The sequence below is a fragment of the Centroberyx gerrardi genome, chromosome 14, assembly GCF_048128805.1.
Source record: "Centroberyx gerrardi isolate f3 chromosome 14, fCenGer3.hap1.cur.20231027, whole genome shotgun sequence".
NCBI lineage: Eukaryota > Metazoa > Chordata > Actinopteri > Beryciformes > Berycidae > Centroberyx > Centroberyx gerrardi.
The window spans coordinates 2,257,265-2,272,264 of record NC_136010.1 but is presented as its reverse complement, the minus strand read 5'-3'; the positions used below and the strand labels follow the sequence as shown (position 1 = coordinate 2,272,264).

Sequence of the window (15,000 nt, the reverse complement as noted above, 5' to 3'; positions counted from 1 at the left end):
GTCCCCAGCAGTATGAGTGTGTTGCCTATGCCCAGGTGGTAGATGGATCTCAGTATCAGAGCCACTGTCAGCGGTCTGAGGCCGTAACGCTGAGAGAACAAACCCAGAACCGACAGACCAGTCAGGATCCAGAACAACATCAGCAACAGGGAGTCATCTATCGCTCCGACTGAGGAGGAGGAGAGGAGGAGAGGGGAGGGAAGGAGAGGATGAGAGGAAAGGAGAGGAGGAGAGGAGAGGATGAGAGGAAAGGAGAGGAGGAGAGGAGAGGAGAGGAGGAGAGGAGAGGATGAGAGGAAAGGAGAGGAGGAGAGGAGAGGAGAGGAAAGGATGAGAGGAGAGGAGATGAGAGGGGAGGAAAGGATGAGAGGAGATGAGAGGGGAGGAAAGGATGAGAGGAGAGGTGAGGAGAGGAGAGAGGAGAGGAGATGAGAGGGGAGGAAAGGATGAGAGGAGAGGAGAGGAGAGGAGAGGAGAGATACAGTTAGTATCAACACTGACAGACCAGCCAGGATCCAGAATAAATGCAGCAGTAGTAGCTGCAGTAGTAGTAGTAGTAGTAGTAGTAGTAGTAGTAGTAGTAGTAGTAGTAGCAGTAGCTTTAGCAGTAGTAGTAGTACTAGTAGTAGCAGTAGTAGTAGTAGTAGTAGTAGTAGCAGTAGCTTTAGCAGTAGTAGTAGTACTAGTAGTAGCAGTAGTAGTAGTAGTAGTAGCAGTAGCTTTGGCAGTAGTAGTAGTACTAGTAGTAGCAGTAGTAGTAGTAGTAGTAGTAGTAGCAGTAGCTTTAGCAGTAGTAGTAGTAGTAGTAGTAGTAGCAGTAGCTTTAGCAGTAGTAGTAGTACTAGTAGTAGCAGTAGTAGTAGTAGTAGTAGCAGTAGCTTTAGCAGTAGTAGTAGTAGTAGTAGCAGTAGCTTTAGCAGTAGTAGTAGTACTAGTAGTAGCAGTAGTAGTAGTAGTAGTAGCAGTAGCTTTAGCAGTAGTAGTAGTACTAGTAGTAGCAGTAGTAGTAGTAGTAGTTGTAGCAGTAGCTTTAGCAGTAGTAGTAGTACTAGTAGTAGCAGTAGTACTAGCAGCAGTACCTTGTCCAGAAGCATAGGGGTAGAAGAAGGCGATGATGAGGTTGATGAAGACGGCCAGGTTGAAGGAGATGGAACCCCACAGAGTCATCCTCCTGGAGAACCAGTACAACACCGGCATACCTGAACACACACACACACACACACACACACACACACACACACGCACACATTAAGGCAAACATTAGCGGATGCTATACACACTCTGATATTCATATAACTATTTTTAACATTTCCATTCCAGTGACAAACATTATCATACATTTTCATTAATATGTGGATTATACATTACATCAACAAAATGTAAAGTGTGTGTGTGTGCGTGTGTGTGTGTGTGTGTGTGTGTGTGTGTGTGTGTGTGTGGTTTGTGTGTATTAGGATGCATGCTTAAGTGTCTGTGTGTATGAATATGTATATGTATGTCTTCTTTGTACACTAAAGTGTGTGTGTCTGTATGGGTTTGTGTGTGTGCTTGTGTGTTTATGTCTGTGTGTGTGTGTGTGTGTCTTTTTTCCGCTCACTCCTTAGCTTCTTCTGCCACTCCATCTCTCCGTGGAGGAAGGAGGCCTGGTCGAAGAAGTGCGTGACCTTTGACCCCTGCTCGTCTTGCTCGGTGGTGTTGAAGACGCGGAACTTGGATTCCTCAGTCAGGAACTCACAGATGGGATGAACAGGAAACACAATCTGCTCCATGCTGCGGTCGTCTCTCACTATCTGGAGAGAGAGAGAGAGAGAGAGAGAGAGAGAGAGAGAGAGGGAGGGAGAGGGAAGGAGGGAGAGAGAGAGGTGATAATATTTATATATTTTCCTTTTATTGTCACCAGGGTTAGACCGATATATGGAGCCAATATTGTCTTTTTATTAATAGTAACAGTACTAGAAGCAGTAGTAGTAGTAATAGTAGCAATAGTATCAGTATTAGTAGTAGTAGCAGCACTAGTAATAGTAGCAGTAGTAGTAGCAGTGGTAGCAGTAGTAGCAGTATTAGTATTAGTATCAGTGTCAGTAGTAGTAGTAGTAGTAGTATCAGTATCAGTAGTATTAGTAGTAGAAGTAGTAGTAGTATCAGTAGTAGTAGTAGTAGTATCAGTATCAGTAGTAGTAGTAGTAGTAGTATCAGTATCAGTAGTAGTAGTAGTAGTATCAGTATCAGTAGTAGTATCAGTATCAGTATCAGTATCAGTAGTAGTAGTAGTAGTAGTAGTATCAGTATCAGTAGTAGTATTAGTATCAGTATCAGTAGTAGTAGTAGTATCAGTATCAGTAGTAGTAGTAGTAGTAGTATCAGTATCAGTATCAGTATTAGTAGTAGTAGTAGTATCAGTATCAGTATCAGTAGTAGTAGTAGTAGTATCAGTATCAGTATCAGTATCAGTAGTAGTAGTAGTAGTATCAGTATCAGTATCAGTAGTAGTAGTAGTAGTAGTATCAGTATCAGTATCAGTATCAGTAGTAGTAGTAGTATATCAGTATCAGTAGTAGTAGTAGTAGTAGTATCAGTATCAGTAGTAGTAGTAGTAGTATCAGTATCAGTATCAGTAGTAGTATCAGTATCAGTATCAGTAGTAGTAGTAGTAGTAGTATCAGTATCAGTATCAGTATCAGTATCAGTAGTAGTAGTAGTATATCAGTATCAGTAGTAGTAGTAGTAGTATCAGTATCAGTAGTAGTAGTATCAGTATCAGTAGTAGTAGTATCAGTATCAGTAGTAGTATATCAGTATCAGTAGTAGTACCTCTATCTGGGCGGTCAGCTGCTCATAGTACTCCAGTGGATCTTGTTCCACCACGGCAGCTGGAGCCGTCGACTTCAACATCTGAGACAGAGGACGGTTGTTCAGGTTCAGCTGCAGACAGACAGGAGACAGGATGAGACAGGAGGAGACAGGAAGAGACGGGATGAGACAGGATGAGACGGGATGAGACAGGATGAGACAGGAGGAGACAAGAGGAGACAGGAGGAGACGGGATGAGACAGGAGGAGACAGGATGAGACGGGATGAGACAGGAGGAGACAAGAGGAGACAGGAGGAGACGGGATGAGACAGGAGGAGACAGGATGAGACGGGATGAGACAGGAGGAGACAGGAGGAGACGGGATGAGACAGGAGGAGACAGGAGGAGACGGGATGAGACAGGATGAGACCGGATGAGACAGGATGAGACAGGATGAGACAGGATGAGACAGGATGAGACAGACAGAAGACAGGATGAGACAGACAGGAGACAGGATGAGACAGACAGGAGACAGGATGAGACAGGATGAGACAGGATGAGACAGGATGAGACAGACAGGAGACAGGATGAGACAGGAGGAGACAGGATGAGACAGGATGAGACAGACAGGATGAGACAGGATGAGACAGACTGAGACGGGAGGAGACAGGATGAGACGGGAGGAGACGGGATGAGACGGGATGAGACAGGATGAGACAGGATGAGACAGGATGAGACAGACAGAAGACAGGATGAGACAGGAGGAGACGGGATGAGACGGGATGAGACAGGATGAGACAGGATGAGACAGACAGAAGACAGGATGAGACAGGAGGAGACGGGATGAGACGGGATGAGACAGGATGAGACAGGATGAGACAGGAGGAGACGGGATGAGACGGGATGAGACGGGATGAGACAGGATGAGACAGGATGAGACAGGATGAGACAGGATGAGACAGACAGAAGACAGGATGAGACAGACAGGAGACAGGATGAGACAGACAGGAGACAGGATGAGACAGGATGAGACAGGATGAGACAGGATGAGACAGGATGAGACAGACAGGAGACAGGATGAGACAGGAGGAGACAGGATGAGACAGGATGAGACAGACAGGATGAGACAGGATGAGACAGACTGAGACGGGAGGAGACAGGATGAGACGGGAGGAGACGGGATGAGACGGGATGAGACAGGATGAGACAGGATGAGACGGGATGAGACGGGATGAGACGGGATGAGACAGGATGAGACAGGAGGAGACGGGATGAGACAGGATGAGACAGGATGAGACAGGATGAGACGGGAGGAGACAGGAGGAGACAGGATGAGACAGGAGGAGACAGGATGAGACAGGAGGAGACGGGATGAGACGGGATGAGACAGGATGAGACAGGATGAGACAGGATGAGACAGGATGAGACAGACAGGAGACAGGATGAGACAGGATGAGACAGGATGAGACAGGAGGAGACAGGATGAGACAGGATGAGACAGACAGGAGACAGGATGAGACAGGATGAGACGGGATGAGACGGGATGAGACGGGATGAGACGGGATGAGACGGGAGGAGACGGGATGAGACGGGATGAGACAGGAGGAGACAGGAGGAGACAGGATGAGACAGGATGAGACAGACAGGAGACAGGATGAGACAGGATGAGACAGGATGAGACGGGATGAGACGGGAGGAGACGGGATGAGACAGGAGGAGACAGGATGAGACAGGATGAGACAGGATGAGACAGGAGGAGACAGACAGGAGACAGGATGAGACAGGATGAGACAGGATGAGACAGACAGGAGACAGGATGAGACAGGATGAGACAGGATGAGACAGGATGAGACGGGATGAGACGGGATGAGACGGGAGGAGACGGGATGAGACAGGATGAGACAGGATGAGACAGGATGAGACAGGATGAGACAGACAGGAGACAGGATGAGACAGGATGAGACAGACAGGAGACAGGATGAGACAGGATGAGACAGGATGAGACAGGATGAGACAGGATGAGACAGGATGAGACAGGAGGAGACAGGATGAGACAGGATGAGACAGGATGAGACAGACAGGAGACAGGATGAGACAGGATGAGACAGGATGAGACAGGAGGACCGGAACGTGTCGGAACACAAACTGATGTGACGTCTTTTGTTATTGTTACTCTGCTCATCGCTGTCGGTTCATAGTATTATGGGATATGAGTTTCATCCTACAAAAGATATGAACAGTCATCCAAAACAATCAGATACAAGCAGCAAGTCAGAGCTGAGCCTGAAGTCCTGCAGTGTGAACAGAGCCGAAGTTTCATTAATGCACCGAATCATTGATGTAATTTAACTGTGACGCATTAAGACATGAGACAGAGGAGTGTTGAAAGAAAGAAAGAAAGAAAGAAAGAAAGAAAGAAAGAAAGAAAGAGAAACAAACAAACAGGAGGTGTTTACCATGGAGGAGATGCCCTCCTCTCCCTCCTCCTTGCTCTTCTTGGGAGGTTTGAGGAGGTGCAGCAGGATCTTGTTGTGTCTGGCCAGCTGATGACAAACAAACAAACAAACACACAAACAATCAGAACATTAAATAAACATATACACTGCAGTTTATTTACTACAAAACAAACAATGGTTAAATAACTGATCACACGTTTACAAGGTAGAAACAGGAGATCTCTGCAAAACAAACCAGACATTTGATTGACAGGAGAGCGTGGATCTCCTCTCAGCCAATAGTTAAGCACGGAACTACTGAACCAGCCAATGAGGAGCTGAGTTTGTACCTGTTGTGCCAGGATGTAGATGTTGTGTCCCACCTCTCTGGGGGAAACCTCCCCCCCCTCAAACTCACTCTCCTGGTGGTAGGCCTTCTTTATCACCTCCACCTGGACACACACACACACACACACACACACAAAGCAAAATTATGTTTGAAGTTATATTAACACAAATTACATATATTCCCTTAAGGTTTATCAAAATCAATGACAAAATACTGATGGAATGAAATGCTTTGAAATAACAAAATGTAACTTGTGTTTTCATAATAGAGAAAATGTAAGAAAGAACAGAAGAAAGGAATGAGATATAGAGGCAAAGGAAGGAAGGAGAGCTTAAAGGAGGAAAGAGAGAAAAGAAAATGAGAAAAGGAATGATACATGTAGGGAAAGAAGGAAGGAAAGAAAGAAGTGCTAAAAGGAAGAAAGGGGGAAAGGAAAAAAGAGATGAAGAAAGAGGAATATAAGTAAGGAAATATGAAAGGACTGAGGAAAGGATGGAGTGAAGGATGGAAGGAAGGGTAAAAGCAAAAGGGTGAAAGCAAGGAAAATGAGAAAAAGGAATATAGGGAAGGAAAGACAGAAGGAAGGAACAAAGGAAGGAAGGAACAAAAGAAGGAAGGCGTTCTGACCAGCTCTCTGGGTCGGAGGTTGAACAGGATTCTCTCTGCGTTCTCGCTGTCATGACGACTCTCCATCAGAGCCAGCAGCAGCTTGGAGGCGTTGTCCTGGCAACCGGAGACAACAACAGTCAACAACAACGAAGTTTTTATCCTATTAAAACCATATTGCATTGAAAAGTCCTAGATATTTAGTTTTCTTTAAGATATTAAATTGATACTGGACTCTTGATTTGTTCTGACTTGACTTGCTGTTCTACATTTAGACTTGAGACTTGACATTAATGACTTGGACTTGACTTGGTGATCTACATTTAGACTTGGGACTTGACTTGAGACTTGTGCCTCAAGACTAGAGACTGACTTGGGACTGGAGTGAAGCTGACTTGGTCACACCTCTGGTACATGGGTACAGTACGGTGTGTAGACAGATACCTTCAGCTGCAGCACCATCTCCATGCGGTAGCGACACAGAGGACTGATGTCATTCAGGATCAGCGCTGTGATGATGTCAATACCGTTGGACTCATGGGTCACGATGCACGTCTGGAACACACACACACACACACACACACACACACACACACTGGATGTTGTCGTATGTTGTTTATGGTGGACAATGTTTTCTGCACTGGCCTTGAAAACTGAATGTATTTCAGGACAATAAATGGTATTGTAGTGGAATCTACTTCTACTACTTGATCTGTGAATGGTTCTGCCTGGTTCTACATCTCTGTGATAGATAATTCTGCCTGGTTCTATGTCTCGATGATAGATCATTCTACCTGGCTGTATAAAACAGTGATTGATTGTTCTACCTGGTTTTATGTCTCAGTGATGGATGGTTCTACCTGGTTCTCCTGGCAGGGGCCCTGGCAGTACTCGGTGATAGATTGTTCTACCTGGTTCTATGTCTCAGTGATAGATGGTTCTACCTGGTTCTATATCTCAGTGATAGATGGTTCTGCCTGGTTCTATATCTCAGTGATAGATGGTTCTACCTGGTTCTATGTCTCAGTGATAGATGGTTCTACCTGGTTCTATGTCTCAGTGATAGATGGTTCTACCTGGTTCTATATCTCAGTGATAGATTGTTCTACCTGGTTCTATGTCTCAGTGATAGATGGTTCTACCTGGTTCTAGGTCCTGGTGATAGATTGTTCTACCTGGTCTATGTCTCGGTGACAGATGGTTCTACCTGGTTCTATATCCCTGTGATAGATTAGTCTACCTGGTTCTATATCTCCCTGGTAGATTATTCTAGCTGGTTCTGTGTCTCCGTGATAGATTGTTCTACCTGGTTGTATGTCTCTGTGATAGATGGTTCTACCTGGTTCTCCTGGCAGGGGCCCTGGCAGTACTTGGTGATAGATTATTCTGCCTGGTTCTATGTCTCAATGATAGATCATTCTACCTGGCTGTATTAAACAGTGATTGATTATTCTACCTGGTTTTATGTCTCGGTGATGGATGGTTCTACCTGGTTCTCCTGGCAGGGGCCCTGGCAGTACTCGGTGATAGATTGTTCTACCTGGTTCTATATCTCAGTGATAGATGGTTCTACCTGGTTCTATGTCTCAGTGATAGATGGTTCTACCTGGTTCTATATCTCAGTGATAGATGGTCCTACCTGGTTCTATGTCTCAGTGATAGATGGTTCTGCCTGGTTCTATATCTCAGTGATAGATGGTTCTACCTGGTTCTATATCTCAGTGATAGATGGTTCTACCTGGTTCTCCTGGCAGGGGCCCTGGCAGTACTTGGTGATAGATTGTTCTACCTGGTTCTCCTGGCAGGGGCCCTGGCAGTACTTGGTGATAGATTGTTCTACCTGGTTCTATGCCTCAGTGATAGATGGTTCTACCTGGTTCTCCTGGCAGGGGCCCTGGCAGTACTCGGTGAGCGTCTCCAGGGTCTGGGTGATCAGGTGGACGTTTGATTCGTTGATGTAGAGGCCCAGCAGGCCCAGGCCTCCGGTGGTGCTTCCACACATGATGTCCAGGAACTGAAGGGTCTCACACACCAGGTTGTAGTTGGTCTTATTGTTCTGGCAGCGCAGGAAGTTCTGCAAACACACACCAGTCAGTCACTCAGTAATTCAGTCAGTTGGTTAGAGTCAATTATATAACAAGTCAATTACTTAGTCATTCAATCCCTCAGTCTGTCAGTAAAGCTGGGGACACATTAAAAGATTATCATAGTGATAAACGACAATGAAAAGATTGAGCATGGTTGAGAATGTAATTTTTTGTGGTTCACCTGCACACGCGAGAATGTATTTTTCCGCAATATTTTGATACTAAAAATAAACATGCAACCCATATGGCTTGCAGCAATTGTGGTTTGTGCTGCAATTTGCATGGAAAAAAAGACTGAGAACACATTCAGGTTTCTTTTTCTTTCCTGGCTCAGCCATTGAGCACGTTGGATCTTGTGTTTACACTTCCGTATTTTTTCCTTCTTGCTTCATCTGTCGCAATCTTCATTGGCTATTGAAAATTGCTGTTAAGATGTTTGATTTAATTGCGATGTAGCCGATTGGGATCATAAGAGAGATTTGAGTCTTCCACTTCCACATACATAACAATTACAGGTGCGACTTCACAGCGCGACCCTGGACGATCCTGGACTACCCTGGAAGACCCTGGACGACCCTGGAAGACCCTGGACAACCCTGGACGACCCTGGACGATCCTGGACTACCCTGGAAGACCCTGGACTACCCTGGACGACCCTGGACTACCCTGGACTACCCTGGAAGACCCTGGACTACCCTGGACGACCCTGGACTACCCTGGACTATCCTGGACTACCCTAGATGACCCTGAACAACCCTGGACTACCCTGGACGACCCTGGACTACCACCGACTCTGCCCAATCTCAAATCGTTGGCAAATTGGCCTCAAAAATGGGTAATGTGTCTCAGCCTTAAGTCAGTTACTGAGTGTGTAGTTGGTTCTCACAGAGCACTGAGTTAGTTAGTTAGTTAGTTAGTTAGCTATCAGTATAACTGACTTGTAGACCCTGGTTGTGGTTCTCAGTTAGTTAGTTAGTTGTCAGTATAACTGACTTGTAGACCCTGGTTGTGGTTCTCAGTTAGTTAGTTAGTGGTCAGTATAACTGACCTGTAGATCCTGGTTGTGGTTCTCAGTTAGTTAGTTAGTCGTCAGTATAACTGGTCTGTAGATCCTGGTTGTGGTTCTCAGTTAGTTAGTTAGTCGTCAGTATAACTAACCCGTAGATCCTGGTTGTGGTTCTCAGTTAGTTAGTTAGTCGTCAGTATAACTGGTCTGTAGATCCTGGTTGTGGTTCTCAGTTAGTTAGTTAGTCGTCAGTATAACTGGTCTGTAGATCCTGGTTGTGGTTCTCAGTTAGTTAGTTAGTCGTCAGTATAACTGACCTGTAGATCCTGGTTGTGGTTCTCAGTTAGTTAGTTAGTCGTCAGTATAACTGACCTGTAGATCGTGGTTGTGGTTCTCAGTTAGTTAGTTAGTCGTCAGTATAACTGACCTGTAGATCGTGGTTGTGGTTCTCAGTTACTTAGTTAGTCGTCAGTATAACTGACCTGTAGATCGTGGTTGTGGTTCTCAGTTAGTTAGTTAGTCGTCAGTATAACTGACCTGTAGATCGTGGTTGTGGTTCTCACACAGCAGCTGTAGGAACCTCAGAATTGGCTTCATGATGGTAACAGCAGGTCCCATCTCTGTCTCCACCTCTCTCTGCTCCGCTATTGGCTGGGCTGGCAGGGAGGAGGTTACCGGGGCGATGGACTGTCCCTGGACCAATAAGGGGTGACCTCCTGAACCAGAAAGTACCAACGCTCCAGAACCACCTTTAGAGAGGGAGAAGGATACGAGACTATTTCAGTTTTTATCTCACCACTCTAATGAAGTCACACTAGACTGCGGTAACATGGCATAACCTTAAGTTAAACTAAGTTAGACATAAACTAAGCTACACATAGCTAGACTAAACTAAACCAACCTAAACCAATCTAGACTTAAGCTAAACAAACTAAATTAGATCGAAGTAAACTTAACTAGACTAAACTAAATCACACTAAACAAAACTAGGCTAAAGTAGATTACACTTCAAAACTTAACTTAAACTAGACCAAATTAAGACTCTATATACTAAAAGTTAAACTTAATCTCACCGTCCAGCTCCTTCTCGTTGGCCTTGTGGCTCATCTCTCCCACGTTAACAGACACTGTGGCCTTTATGTCCATCTGGGCTTCCTTCATGCGCTCATGCAGAACCTTAAAGAACTTCTCCGACTTGTTGTCCCCCATCATCAGCTTATAGAAGGAGTTCTGCAGGAGAGAGAGAGAGAGAGAGAGAGAGAGAGAGAGAGAGAGAGAGAGAGAGAGAGAGAGAGAGAGAGAGGATGTTTTCACACCAACTTTGTTTGAAGGGTTTTTTCCGGATCCTAAGACCATTTACACTGAATGTTCGTTGGTCTGAAAGCTGTTTCCTATGGCAGTCAGAAGGACATACATGAACTTTTTTTTTTCCTCTTTTGTTATGTTGAGATAACGACTTAATTACCTTGTTATCACGACAAAATAAAAGTTGTTTTCTCTCCGTATCGAGATGATATTGTATTGTGATGTGAGATGATATTGTGAATTCATTCTAGACTGTAATTTAAAATTTCTCCATTAGGTGCAACTCAAGATCTGTACATAAAATGGGATGCATGCTTTCTTTACCCCATAAAGAAAACAACTAGTACACACCCACACACACACACACACACACACACACACGAGAGAGAGAGAGAGAGAGAGAGAGAGAGAGAGAGAGAGAGAGAGAGAGAGAGAGAGAGAGAGAGAGCTGCACTGTACAGTAGAGAGGTGGCTACAGGGATGCAATGAAGAGCACAATGAAGTATCCACCCTATGTAATCATTAAAGAGACAGAGAATGTGTGTGTGTGTGTGTGTGTGTGTGTGTGTGTGTGTGTGTACCTGGATCTCGGTGTTCCCTCCCTCCAGCAGGCAGATGGCCAGCTGGATGCTCTCCTGGAAGATCTTGTCGTTCTTGGTGCTCATCACCAGGTCGGAGAACAGCCGGGTTCCTCCCTCTCTGTCCAGACGGCACTGAACCGCTGCCACCGCCGCCCAGTCCCGCTCCTGCTCCGCGCCTGCACACACACACACACACACACACACACACACACACACACACACACACACACACACACACACACACACACACAGTCAGAGGGAAGTTGCGTCCATTTCGTTCCATTCGCCTCTCTTCCATTTGCCTGCATTCATGCCGGCTCGAATACTTTTTTTCCACATTTTCATTTAAAAGTAAAGTCGAGGTTCTTCGTCTTGTTAGACCACAGGTACTTACCCTCTACTATCATTATAAAACTTACAAAAACTACTGTATAAGGCACTTGGGTAGAGCGCAAACCTTCACCAACTCTGAACAATTCACCAACTGTCAAAGCTGCAGCCTCCGTAACAGTTTGTTTGTTTATCGTTTGTCTTCCAGGTTTGATTTTCTGACTAAATCTCACGTGAAAGCAACACTCTTCAGCAGCCGACTTAGAAGTCCCAGATGTCGGACTTTCCCAGCAGCACATGAACGCAGCATAATAGTTAAGGATAAAAAACAATAATCGTCTAATGGTGGAAATCCCAGATCCAGATCAACACCAACATCAATTGATCCTTGATCAGATTTCAGCCAAATTCGTTCTGAAGTGTTTTGAAAGATCTTGCTAACAAACTATATATACAAAACACATTAATAATACAACATATATTCAATTTTGTCAGTATAATGCAGCATACCTGCAGCTCCCAGCTCAGCCAGGTCAGTCTTTGGGTTGTTCTTCTTGTTGGGGAACAGGTAGTTCTGCAGCAGAACCTTACGCAGAGCGATGCCCTGCAGCAACACACACACACACACACACACACAGGTTCCACACACTTTTATTCACAGAACACAGTTTACACACATTTTTCCAGCTGGCATAATTTTTATAATGTAAAGTCATAGTAAACATCATAGTAAGTGGTATCAAACTGAGGATACATAATTGCCTTTCTGAAGATATAATTGATTTGTGTTTGTATTGGTGGTTGTGATGCCTTATGATGACTGGAGGTCGAAGTTTATGTTTTTATTTACCACTACATCACCATAGAATACAATTACATAGACACAGTCAGTCAATCGGTTTAAAGAAAGTTAGTCAGTCAGTTATTCAGTCAGTTATTCAGTCAGTCAGTCAGTTAGTTATTAACCACCAACCTTGTCATCAAAGTCCAGCGTTCTGATCAGCATCTCCTGCAGCGTTCGCAGAACCTTGATACACAACTTCTCCTCTGCTGACATCAACGCCTTGGTGTGCTGGATCAGCCTGCACACACACACACACACACACACACACACACACACACACACGAGTCATGAGTCTGAGTTGAGTTGTGTGACATTTACATGTGTCAGAGTCATTAAAAATGTTTCTTGTTGGCTGAAAAATCTAAAACATTGAAATATCTGTGACTGTATACTGTACTGCAATTTATATCACAATTGCAATCTTAAGCAAATTAATCGCAATATGATTATTTGTCAATATTGTGCAGCTCTATTACCAAGTTAGCCTACTTGGAGATGAATCCCCAGAATTCCCAGTCCCTCCCACCATCCCTCTATCCATCCACCCAGTCACTAGCTGACTAGTCAGTCAGTCGGTCAGGGAGTCAGTCAGACAGACAGACAGTCAGTCAGTCAGACAGACAGACAGTCAGACAGTCAGTCAGTCAGTCAGTCAGACAGTCAGTCAGTCAGTCAGTCAGTCAGTCAGTCAGTCAGTCAGTCAGACAGTCAGTCAGTCAGTCAGTCAGTCAGTCAGACAGTCAGTCAGACAGTCAGTCAGTCAGTCAGTCAGACAGTCAGTCAGTCAGTCAGTCAGTCAGTCAGTCAGTCAGTCAGACAGTCAGTCAGTCAGTCAGTCAGACAGTCAGTCAGGCAGTCAGTCAGACAGTCAGTCAGGCAGTCAGGCAGTCAGGCAGTCAGTCAGGCAGTCAGTCAGACAGTCAGTCAGTCAGTCAGCCAGTCAGTCAGTCAGTCAGTCAGTCAGTCAGTCAGTCAGTCAGTCAGTCAGTCAGTCAGACAGTCAGTCAGTCAGTCAGTCAGTCAGTCAGTGGACCCACTTGGAGATGAAGCCTCCGGACTCGCAGCGCTGCCGGGCGTCGGTTCCCTCCAGGAACAGCAGCTCCGGCTGGTGCAGAACGTCCACCAGCACCGACAGCTCCGCGTTCACCAGCGGCTTCAGACGCTCCTCCAGCGTGTTGATGATGTCCTGACACACACACACACACACACACACACACACACACACATGAATATGACCACTACATACTGGAAGCAACATTTAGCAGTCAGATTCCTGTATTCCTCACTGTAGTTTCTGTATCATGTTATGTCGTTATGTGGAGGTTTGTTTTGTACATGTCGTTTTTGGGAAGTTTTTTTGTCGTCCCACCTGTAGTTTCTCGATGATGTTCTTGTAGTCCCAGGGGTTGCTGGGAGCTGCAGGCCGGGAGGAGCGGGACGAGGATTTGTAGTTGGGGTTGGAGCGAGAGAGCGAGTTGAGAGCAGAAGTAGACAACATAGAGCTGATCTGAGCCTCCAGATCCAGAGGTAAGGTGATAGAACGACTCTTAGCTACAGAGAGAGAGAGAGACAGAGAGAGGGAGGGGGGAGAGAGAGAGAGAGAGAGAGGGAGACCGATGGAGAGAGAGAGTGAGGGGGAGGTGGGGAAAAATATTAATATTAAAGTCATATTTTTAAGTAGATTAAAGAGTTTTAGTTCTGCATACATGTACCTGCATGAATATAAGTGTGTGTGTGCGTGTGTGTGTCTACCGGTCAAAGCCAGCGTCCTGATGCAGGTCTCCACCAGCCCTCGGTGCTGCTGCTGTAACCAGGGACAGTCCAGCAGTCTGACACTGGACTGCAACAACTGAGTCACTATGGTGTGATGGGTCTGAGGGAGGAGAAGAAGAAAAGTGAATGGGAGAAAGAACGAGAGGGACGGACAGAGAGGTTTTCAACTTTTAGGCTCGTGACCCTTAAACTGAAGCATTATTTAATCTGTGGCGTACCTCTTAGAGCAGTGGTTCTCAACCTTTTTCATATCAAGGACCCTTAATTTAGTCTACATTAGGGCCATGGACCCCCATTTGATGAGATTTTCTCTCTTGGACCCAAATCTGAGAATATTTTTTATTGTTAAATATGATTTTGTCCAGAATTTCATGACTATCTGAATTGTAGGTAGAGAGATAACAGTGAAATTATGATCAAAATAGTCATTCTTCTACATTCTATAATTGTTCTTATAAATGAAATAATGAAGTTTAACAATTCATCAATTTGCTGGAATGCCCTCAAGGACCCCTGGTGGTCCCCGGACCCCACGTTGAGAACCACTGTCTTAGAGTACTCAGCAGTGTACTGACCTGCAGCGAGGTGCTGTTTTCAGAGAAGGGGGAGCTGAAGAAGGCGTTGACGGTGTCGAAGACGCGACGTTGATGATGTATTTCTCTAAGATCGGATCAGAGAGGCGCTTCTCTCTTTTATTACAAACCTGGAGAAGAGAGGAACGTGAGGAACAGAAATATAGAAACACAAGGCAGCATTAAACATGTCGTCCCCTACAAATGATGCAGCCTCTGTCTGGGCCAATCAGGAACCTGTGTATCTCCTTGTTTTGACCTGAACAGTAGCCTGAACCCCCCTTGGGCCAATCAGTGTTTGAAAATGCCAAAACACAGAGG

The 15,000-nt window shown here is 45.2% G+C and overlaps 1 pseudogene across 1 annotated transcript in view; it reads right to left on the bottom strand.

The window, feature by feature from the left end:
• LOC139923121 (inositol 1,4,5-trisphosphate-gated calcium channel ITPR3-like) overlaps positions 1–15,000 on the bottom strand; it is a 41,858-nt pseudogene that overhangs the window by 3,775 nt on the left and 23,083 nt on the right. Inside the window, exons 24-41 of the transcript XR_013507146.1 lie at positions 14,683–14,810; positions 14,087–14,207; positions 13,704–13,885; positions 13,372–13,520; positions 12,464–12,572; positions 12,001–12,094; positions 11,161–11,336; positions 10,348–10,504; positions 9,812–10,023; positions 8,055–8,255; positions 6,626–6,736; positions 6,203–6,298; positions 5,577–5,678; positions 5,248–5,334; positions 2,812–2,922; positions 1,598–1,790; positions 1,080–1,199; positions 1–169 (exon numbers count right to left, since the gene is read on the bottom strand). The exon at positions 1–169 is cut by the window's left edge and continues 7 nt beyond it. The product of XR_013507146.1 is annotated as an inositol 1,4,5-trisphosphate-gated calcium channel ITPR3-like (transcript). The remainder of the gene's footprint in view (positions 170–1,079; positions 1,200–1,597; positions 1,791–2,811; positions 2,923–5,247; positions 5,335–5,576; positions 5,679–6,202; positions 6,299–6,625; positions 6,737–8,054; positions 8,256–9,811; positions 10,024–10,347; positions 10,505–11,160; positions 11,337–12,000; positions 12,095–12,463; positions 12,573–13,371; positions 13,521–13,703; positions 13,886–14,086; positions 14,208–14,682; positions 14,811–15,000) is intronic.